Genomic DNA, 8,569 nt, shown 5'->3' with positions numbered 1-8,569 from the left:
TCTGCCCTAGCATTTGTGCTGCACAGCATCTGATGAGAGCTGTGCTTGCTCTGTGATGACACACAGCAATCATCAAAGCTGCACAGTATGTTTCACGCCAGCCACTTCCTCTCTGGTTTAATTACAACTGAGTTTGCTAATCCCAGTCTTGATTAATGAGCTTAATATGCAAATGTTATGATGAAACTGAAACTCTTTGTAATTGCTTGCAGACAGATTACCACTTCGAGTACACAGAGTGCGACAGCAGCGGCTCCAGATGGAGGGTGGCTGTCCCGAATCCGTCAGTGGAGTGCTCTGGACTACCTGACCCCGTGAGAGGGAAGGAATGCAGTACGTTGTGACTTTTCATTTTACAGACTGCTACTGGCTTTTTGTGCTGTTTGCGTTTGTGGGGCTTCCTAGCTCTGTCACTGAGGTCCTGAGTTTCCCTGAGCTGTCCTTCCCCTCTGTACTGGTTTGAAAGCAAAACCAGTACAGAGAGACTCCAAGTCAGAAATACAATTTAATAGGAGGGGGAAAAAGGTGAAATAAAATAACTAAAAAGCAATAGTACAAAAGACCCCTGAGAGAGTCAGAATACAACCTGACACCCTGTTAGTTAGGGTGGTGGTAGCAGTCCAGATGAAGTGGTCTTGTTGAAGCAGTGATCCTGTAGAAAAGTCTGGACGCTCTTGTCCTCTGGGAATCCAGTGGGTAAGGGCTCCCTGTGCTGTCCCCAATCCCAGATTACATCCAGGTGGGAATGCTTGGCTCCTCCCCCTGGGCAGAGCATCTCACAATGGGATGATGAGTTGTGCAGTGGGTCCTTGATGGCCCATTAACCAGAGATAGCTCCCAGAGGGAGTTACCTGTGAGTCATGGGGCAAGGCATTGATGGGACATTAACAGAAGATAGCCCAGAGGGAGGGGGCAAGGGAACCACTGCCCCACTTGGTTTCAACAGCTCATGAAGATGGTGATAGAACACATACTTTGGGCACATCTTACATTGTAACCTAGGACACCCTCCTGTAGTCAGGGAGCCCCTGAGATATTGGGAAGCCTGGACAAAGAGCAGTGTAGATCAAGCCAGTGTGGTTAGTATGACATTCTCTCATTGTTCTATCTCAAATGGCGAGTTATATACACTCCAGTAAAGTTTACAATTACAGGCCATAAAAAGAATGCAAACAAACATTATTTATCTTATTCTTAAAGTGGCTAAAATGGTCATGCCACAAAATCTAGACCTATCAACACCTAAAAACCCACTATCCCATGTGCACACCTGTCCTGGTTTGGAATAAATTAGGGGAGAACCTCTAAAAGGAGTCCCCTAAAAACGAACCTCCACCACCCCTTCCCCCCGCCAGCCCTGGGTTCGGGAAGGAAAATGCCTTGGAGGAAAAGTGGAAAAAACTGGTTTATTGACAAATAATAAAAAAAAAACCCACTCCCCAACACCAAGGAAAAGGAAAACAATACTTGAGTTTCTGTGAGGGGAGGGTGCAGCGCTTCTTCTGCGGGCCCCGGATATTCTCTGACTTCTCAGGTCAGGTCTGGAGCCGGTCCAAAATCTTCGGGGGGTGGGGGGGGAAGGGAAAAGAAAAGGAAGGAAAGGAAAAAAAAAAAACAAAAAGAAGCAGTGAAAGCCAGCGGCAGGGGCAGGCAGCAAGTAGGCAGAGAGAGAGAGAGAGAAGCAGAAGCAGCAGCAAGAGTGCAGCCGAGCCAGAGAGACAGAGAGCAAGCAGCAAAAGCGGCAGGCCCCGCCAAAGAGGGAGGGGGCAGCTGCCAGACACAACGATGTAGTCCAAGATATGGGAGAGGGGACAGTGTCAACCCAGAACAACACCTTAACATAATTTGTAACTGCGCCATACGTCTCACAGGCCTAAATTAGGGGCCCAGGCTGTGGTAGCTGAACCCTCAATCCAAACATAAATCATGTCCTCACTCTCTAAGAAATTCTGCAACACCCTCCAACCCAGCTTTCTGTCTCCTGGAGATGTGGAGCAAGGGTTGTCTTTGCCGTGTATCTGTGCAAGTCACTGTCTGTACAGGTACCCCTTTTTATGCTGATTCACAGATGAGGCACATCTGTGACAGCACCCCCTGAAGAGATGGCGTTGCTTGTCTTGAGCTGCCCTGCTCTCCAGTTCTGCAGCTCTCCAGTTCATTTATAGCTGTATTGGCCAAAATGGTGACCAGCAGTGGTCAGACTATATTTCCATAGTGCCCACATTCTCATTTCTGTCATTATTTAGCTAATTCATAAGCTGAATGCATAAGGAATGGTAAATGTCTTATTTGCCTGAGTTATTTTTATGATGAAGCTCCTGCATTTTATTTATTTATGCATTTATTTTGTAACAACTTGGAGTGTTTTCATATCACTTGGTTCTGCTGTTTTTTAATGTTGAAACACTTCTTTGCATCTGGGGATATAAACAAACTGCTGCTCTGCAAACACATCCCTCACTGTTTTGTAGCTTCCCAGTCTGAATGCTCTTTCCCATCACACTTCCTTGCTCTAGCAATTCTTTCCACCAAAGATCCTAGCAGTAATTTATACCAGAGGGTATAAATTATTATATCTGACAAACAGGATGAACAATGGCAACATTTTTTCGGTTCTATTGTAGCAGATGTCAGATTTACTCACTTCTGACTCGCCTCCTCTAAAGGTTTATTTTCATTTCTCTGTGTTCCAGTGTGAGGTACCTAAATGTTTTCTGTAGCAGTGTTGATCACTGGAAGGTTTCTGACTGCTTGCAAGTATCATTTGAGAATGTGTCATTCCTGGTATTTGGATTTAGTTTCCAAGGTTTTAGATGTGGAATCTCTGTATATCCTTAGGATGTGCTTTTTCAATTACAGAAATACAGACCTGAGAAGCACCTCAGGTGATCCCATAATTCGTCGTCCAGCCCAAATAGCTGTAGTGGAAATGACTGTCACTCATGGCTGATGTTTGGCTGGACTGCTTTCAGGCACCTCTTGTGATGAAGAGCCCAGAAACTCTCCAGATATTTGCTCATATATTTAGTTCTTTTCATTTTCCCTCCTGTTAAGGATTTTTCTCCTGTTGAATCTCCCTTGTTATACTTTAAGCCTATCACTTTTTGCTACCTGCACTATAAAGGAGCAGCTAGTTTTATTTCTTCTGCTGCACAACCACTTTTGGTGTACCCTGGAGGACATAGGTATAACTCATTTTTTCTGCTGTACACTATTTGTTCTTAAATCTTGTGATAAATCGTTTAAGTCCAGCAACATTACACTATCCTCTACTTTCTGCTACAGATTTTGAAAAATGGCTCCTTTTCCTCTTCATCTTCTATTGTTTGTGCCTATTTCTGGTCTTAAAACAATTCCAATGAGAATTCAGTTGGTTTATAACAATAGATGAATCTGGCTTCTCAATATCTGGCCCCTGCTAGACAAGGTGAAAACTTTTCCCAGTAGATGGGCTCTGATATTATACACCAAAATACTGGATTCTGTTAAATACACTGGAAAACTCATCTCCTTGTTGTAGTGTTGCTGTTAAATCCCATGGCAATTCAGCTGGTTTGAGAAGCTTGACTTTTTTACTGAACCCCTCAGATCGCATCTCCCTGGGCTCTTGGAGTTCTATTTTTTTTTTTCTGTCTGTAGTAAATTAACTGGCTTCAGGGGCTGTCTGGCTATGTTCTGGTGGCAAAAGTAATTTGATGTTTTCTCATCTCTTAGTCTTTCACCTTTTGCTTAAAGAACAACCAATCTTTCAACTTGAAAACATGAATCTGCCAACAGCTGTCAGTCACTGTAGGAATGTCTAGGGAATACCTTTCACAGCTTGGTTAATGTAGTGGTTTTTACTGTAAAATATTTTAACCAGCGTAGAGTTTGGCTGACTGTCCATTCTCCATGGGTGGGATAAACCGGGAGAGGCACCTTTTGAAAAGTGACTGCCCTACAAATCTCTGGAGTTTGCACGTGAGGGTCTGTTGTTGATGATAAGTTGTGTTGAAAATGCTGACAGATATCTCCTTATTGTCTTGTCATGTTCTCTAAGCTCATGGCTTCTGTCTCATCTGACAGTACAGCAGCTGTACCAAGGATATGTTATACTAAAAGCATGAATTTCTGCAGCCTAAGGAAAGCAAGAAGTTTTGTATCTGACACTTCTACGACTCATGTTCTTAGTGGATTGTGTGCAGAATAAGATTTGTGCTGCAGGCTTAGTCAGGGGTTGCACACAACTCACATTAATGGCTCCTTGAGATGCCTTCCTTCTCTCTTAGGCCTGGTGCTGTTTTATTCCAGGGTCTAGCAAGAAATCAAGAAATGCCAGAAATCTGCCATATCTCTGAGCTGAGTCTTTCTGGACATTCTACAAGTTTATTCAGATTCTACTACATCTCGTACATCTCTCCTACCCTATGCCAGGACATATGAACTGGGGCTCGTTTTGGCATTTGGTAGAATCCTGGAGTCCCCTTGGGTCTCTCTTTGGTGCTTCAACCTGCAGAATCAGGGCCTTCAGTAAAATCACTCTGGGTAGGACAAATTCCAGCTTCCAGTATCCTCCTTCAGAGGTATGTTATCTTCAGAAGTTTTGTTTAGCATCTGTTAGCCCTGAGATACCCTGTGGCCAACTGTGTCTCTGCTTTTAAGAAAGGGTTGCATATGCATAGCAGTTGCAGTTATAAAGCAGCCTGAGCTCTTAGGGCTTTTTTTTTTTTTTTTTTTTTTTTTTTTTTTTAATTTTTTTTTTATTGTCTCCTTGAGGTTGGTAGAGCCCTAGTGGTGTGGGGGAATTTGTAGGAGAAAGTGAGTTTTTTTGGACACATCTGCCATCACTGCTGACTTCACAATGTTTGCAGCTGTTTTCATCTACTCAGAAATGCTGCCACTTGAGAATATCTGCCACTGATCCTTACTGCTCCCTGAAAAGAGAAGTGATGTGCAGCCGTCACTAATTTTGAGTCCTGAGAATACTGTGCCAACCTCTCCTTCTTCCAAATGCTCAGCAGTTGCTCTCTTTAAATTGTGCCTGAACTAGAAATTTGAAAGATAGTATAACAATATGTTAAATGTCTCCTGCTCTGTAAATACGTCTAGACTGTGGCCTCCAGCGGAGTGGAAAGACACTTGAGATTGCTAAAGATGTGTTGGCTCAGGTGCATCCCGTATCTGCAGCAACTGAACTGTGGCATCAGAGCTCAGTTGGTGTCTTGAGATGTGCTCGTTTGCAGGATGTTGTGTTTTACTGCTTTTCATTTGAATGAAAGCATTTAAAATTAGGTTGGATATCTCTGTGCTGTGCTGCATTTTGAAGCACAGAGGAGCACACTGCAAAGCACAGCTGACTTTGTCCTGCTGAGCACAGCTTCAACATTCCCTGAAACTGCTGTAGGCTCCAGAATCTGTCAGGATTCTGCCCTGTTTTTGAGTCTTCAGAAACTTAATCAGTTTCTGAAGTGTTTTCTGAGAAAGTCATGGGATGCACAGTAGAAAGGGCTGTCATATTTTGGCTGCTTTATGACCTTGTTATAATATTTTGGCTGCTTTATGACCTGGTTACTAGAAGAAGGATTTTTATGCTTTTTTGTTCCTATGAGCACAGAGCAGCACAATGATCCACCTTCCCCTCCTGCCACCCTCTTGCCCTCCACATCTCTCCCGTGTAGATGATAGGTGGGAAGGAAGAAGGAGGCTCATATGAGAGATTTTTTGTGGTGCTGTAGGAGGTCCTGCTATGCAGTGACCCAGATATGTGAGGGAAGATGCAGTAGCAGCTCTGCAGTTGCAAGGCACTGGGACAACGTGCCCTGTTCTGTATTTCACTCCCCTCTTTTTTTTTCTGTTCTCCCTGCTCTGTGGGGCTGCAGCCATCACAACTTTCAGAGCCTGCAGCCTCTGTTTTCCCATTCACTGTGGTGTGGTACCTCAGTGGTCACCCTGTGGGGCTGGGCTAGGTCTGGACAGACCATGGCATGGCCACACCAGACTGCTGGACACCTCTCTCAGGTTTCAGTTTGTTCAGAGCTGAGTCACATTTTTGATGCTGCCACATCACAGTTGCAAGGGTTACTGTGAAGAGATACATTAAAAGTCCAGAAAGATTTTGGCTAGGGAAAAGTATTTATTACTCCTAGAGCTACTCTGGCTCTCCTCTCCTTCCCATTTCAGACGTCCCCTCTGGGCATCTTCCCAGTACTGTTCTGGAGGTTGGGCACATACATGGAGGTGGGGTAGCAGACAGAGAGCCTCCTTCAGCAGAATCCAGACCTCTGAATCACTCCTGACAGTTGGGAATGTGCTTTACTAATTTATTTCCTTCATTTTTAATTACCACAGATCTCCCTCTGATCCCTTCATGAGTCTGATAGCAGGAAGGGAATTTAGCTGATAAGGATCACTGCCATCAGGGCAGTTGCTTGGCTTTTTGAATGGAAAATATTGATGGCAGTCCAAGGGAGCAGCTTGCTTTAGGGCTAAGCCCTTGCCTGCACCCCCTTATGGCTGGGATCTCTGAGAGCCCTTTGTTTTGGTGTGGGGCTGTAGGCAGTGTCTAATGGGGTCTTTTTGGGATTTGGCAGTGGGAGCAGCACTTGGCATGGTGCTCCTGCTGACACTGCACTGCAGTCTGTTTCTGTGGCCACTGTCAGGCTCTTCTGCCAGCCTGACCATATGCTGCATGTTGTACACTCCAGAGTCTGAATTTGGAGCCTTCCTGCCTTCCTTCCTGCCTTCCTTCCTGCCTTCCTGCTTGCCTTCCTGCCTGCCTTCCTGCCTGCCTTCCTGCCTTCTTGCCTTCCTCCCTCCCTCGCTCCCTCCCTCCCTCCCTCCCTCCCTCCCTCCCTCCCTTCCTTCCTCCCTCCCTTCCTTCCTTCCTTCCTTCCTTCCTTCCTTCCTTCCTTCCTTCCTTCCTTCCTTCCTTCCTTCCTTCCTTCCTTCCTTCCTTCCTTCCTTCCTTCCTTCCTTCCTTCCTTCCTTCCTTCCTTCCTTCCTTCCTTCCTTCCTTCCTTCCTTCCTTCCTTCCTTCCTTCCTTCCTTCCTTCCTTCCTTCCTTCCTTCCTTCCTTCCTTCCTTCCTTCCTTCCCTCCTTCCCTCCTTCCCTCCTTCCCTCCTTCCCTCCTTCCCTCCTTCCCTCCTTCCCTCCTTCCCTCCTTCCCTCCTTCCCTCCTTCCCTCCTTCCCTCCTTCCCTCCTTCCCTCCTTCCCTCCCACCCTCCTTCCCTCCCACCCTCCTTCTACAGCCCAAGTACCTGGTTTAGCCTCTGTCCAGGTGCACTGATATTCTCATCTCAGCAGAATCTTTGCCCAAAAAATTCCTTAAAGGGTTCACATTTTGACCTCATATTATTTTAAAATATTAACTCTCTTATTCCACAGCATATTAGTTATTTTTTACTGTCCTAGGCAAGAATAGGTTGTACCTTACCTCATAAATATCTGCTCAGTTTTTAGTACTGTGTGCATAATAAAGAAACTATAGTGAAAATATTAGAGCATTTTTTAAAGGAGTTGGATTTGCTCTGTTCAAGAGGAAAAAGTGTGGATAGAGTCATTATTCTAGTCAGCATCAAAATGCCAGTTGTAATCAGAAAGATTTCTTAAGAAAAGAGAACGGAAATGCTGATAATATAGAAAAACTTGATTAAATTGTTGGAATAGGATGCCAAGGGAGGTGGTGGAATCACCATCCCTGCAAGTGTTAAAAGACCACGTAGGTGTGGCACTTGGGGACATGGTTTAGTGGTGGAGTTGGCAGTGTTGGGTTAATGGTTGGACTTGATGCTTTTAAAGGTCTTTTCCCTCCTTAATGATTCTGGGATTCTGTGGCTCTGCTTAGCAAAGTGCACCTTTACCTGGTGCTAAGGTGGGAGCAGCTTCTTTGAAATCAGAAATGTTCTTCAGTTTTGAAGTGAGTTATGTGAGTTTACACCAAATGTCAAATCAGTAAAAAGCTCCATTGACTTCAGAAAATAGACTGTCCTCAATTACAATGGGCTTTACTGGAGTCTGAGAGCAAAAATTGTCCTGATTTATTGCTACTGGGCTGTGTTTGTTGAGTGTATTCTAACTCGTGTAATCTGCTCCCAGGATACCACAGGAGGAGATACGAATCTTCCTGCTAATTGCAGACTCAATTAAGCAAAATGACCTTTTTAAGGCTGTACACTTTATTACACTTCGGGGCAATTTAAGTGATCAGCAGGAGTTTTAGCATTTTTCTTTCATAACATAAAAATTAAATGAAGGGTTTGAGTTTGATGTTGGCAGTCTTTGGTAGAGCTGGATATCCCAGGTAAGAACTGGGCCTGCTCCCAACTCCCCTGAAGTCAGTGGGCATCTGCAGATTTTGTGTGCACACGTATTAACGCAGGGCTGCCATGGAGCAAAGCTGTTCAGCCAGCAGGGGTGTGCACAGCACAGTTTGAGAGTTGCCACTAAAAGGCTGTGATCTAGCAAAGCACTCGAGCAGATGTTCATTTATTTACCCTGTTCCTCTTAGAGCATCCCTGCTAATTCATGTTCCTAACTCTAGTCAGATTTGGGAGGTTTACTGATAATATTATGTTTCTCACCTGGGCTGA

At 44.7% G+C, this 8,569-nt stretch overlaps 1 protein-coding gene across 1 annotated transcript in view; it reads left to right on the top strand.

Annotated features, from left to right (window-relative positions):
- Positions 1–215: 215 nt before the first annotated feature.
- The window catches only part of ELAPOR2 (endosome-lysosome associated apoptosis and autophagy regulator family member 2), a 47,345-nt gene continuing 38,991 nt past the window's right edge, over positions 216–8,569 (top strand). Inside the window, exon 1 of the mRNA XM_066318776.1 lies at positions 216–333. The gene's annotated coding sequence lies outside the window, so the exon portion shown is untranslated. The remainder of the gene's footprint in view (positions 334–8,569) is intronic.

This window comes from Sylvia atricapilla, chromosome 5 (genome assembly GCF_009819655.1).
Source record: "Sylvia atricapilla isolate bSylAtr1 chromosome 5, bSylAtr1.pri, whole genome shotgun sequence".
NCBI lineage: Eukaryota > Metazoa > Chordata > Aves > Passeriformes > Sylviidae > Sylvia > Sylvia atricapilla.
Note: the sequence above shows the minus strand (reverse complement) of the source record. Positions and strands in the feature narration are given on the sequence as shown.